Source organism: Mya arenaria, chromosome 9 (genome assembly GCF_026914265.1).
Source record: "Mya arenaria isolate MELC-2E11 chromosome 9, ASM2691426v1".
In the NCBI taxonomy this organism is placed as follows: Eukaryota; Metazoa; Mollusca; class Bivalvia; order Myida; family Myidae; genus Mya; species Mya arenaria.
In genome coordinates this window covers 42,366,937-42,368,743 of record NC_069130.1, presented here as the reverse complement: position 1 = coordinate 42,368,743, position 1,807 = coordinate 42,366,937, and positions in this window count along the sequence as shown.

The following is a 1,807-nucleotide window of genomic DNA, read 5'->3' as shown; positions in this document are numbered from 1 at the left end:
GCTAGAGTTAAAAAGATTTTTTTAAAAATCTCTATTCCAGGGGATATTGATCCTCCGGCGGGGGACCAGGGGATGGGTCGGAATTCCGGGGGATTTTGCCCCCCGTGGAGGGATGTGTCATGTATGTCATACTTGCCATTCCATTTGGTATGGTTAATGCTGACAAGTTCAACCATAAATCCAACATGGGGATGGGGCTGGTGGTAGGGGATTCCCCTGGGTTTGCGCTCGATCCCGACGTGAGGTGAATATCTCCCAAAAATTAAAAAAGTAATTGTGTGTGATTGGGAAAAATGTAGACAAGAATGCTTTGTTCATTACTAGAACTGCTCTTTAACTGTCTATCAAATGCTCTTAATGTTTAAGTTGTAAATGGGAATATATTCAATGCAAATATACACACATTCTATACATACATTCACACTCAGTTTGCATCACAATTAAAATTATTAAGTTGAATCATACATGTTCATTATTTATTCAAATGAGAATGATTTTCATTGATATATATTTTACTCATGAACTTAATACATGGTTGCAATGAATATGTCAGGGGGGGGGGGGTGAGCTTATTTACCCTCGCCATCGGGTTATACCCATTCGGCGAGCACGCTACGTTTTACAGTATTTCTACAGATTTAATAACATTTAAAACATCTCGTCTTTAATCGTAGCGTGGGTGCTTTGGACTGTATATATATAAATATTCCTACACAGTATGTATAAATCTCTGGTTAAAAATTCAATATTTAAATAATATCTTAAGAATCTATCACATACGCATTAAAATCAAACACTTCAAATACATCATATACAAACATTTTAGGCTCAGCCTACATTTAAAAAAAAATGTCTAAATTTTAAAATTCTTTACAATAGTAAGTGTTTATATATACAACGTATCCTTGGCATTATAACAACTAGCTAGTGAGAAATTTTATTTATTGTTTTTAAATGACAGATTTCTCACTAGTTAGTTTCCTAAACCACCCCCACCAGAGATGGGGGCGGTATATGCTGGTTTGCACTGAGGACTATGCCTCAGTGCGTTTGCCTGAATTTTTTTTTTCTTTTTTCCTTTCTCCTTTGAGTGATTTCTTTTTTTCTTGTTTATAATACAACAGCGATATTCAATAAAAAAAATAAAAAATAAAATAAGATAAAGAAAAGTGTGTTATACATGTATATATAAGTGTCCAACTGTTGTTACTCTTCTTCTTTTCTTTTTTTTTGGACTAGTATCGCTGTGTAACCAGGCAAACCAGGATGGAGAATATAACAATTCCCAGCTTAAGACTCCATCCTATGGTGTTACAATATGTGAAAGCGTTGCCAAGGATTGATTAAATTATGAAATAAAATATAGATTGGTTGATCCTCCAGGGTGTATTTAAAATATCGCTATTAATATTAGAGCCGTTTCCGGATGGTAGTTTAGTACTGGCATAAACAAAGACTTTACTAACTATAAGAAAGAAAACGATCCTTTTCAGGGCCACTGTTAAAATATTATATAATAATTTAAAATGTTATATACATTATTTACATAAAAAGGATTCTCATCCCGGAGGAACGGTAAATTTATAATATACAACGGCTGGTGAATTATTAAAACAACATATAGACAAACTCCCCGAAGCCCTTCTTCCCATAAATGTATGGGGTTTAATGCTTGAAAAAAATAAAAAAATAAATGTGAATGCCTGTGCTAATCTACAGGGGTGGCTCCGTTCAGTATTACTATTTTTCCCACCCCGGGATTTCTACAGGGGTGGCTCCGTTCAGTATTACTATTTTTCCCACCCCG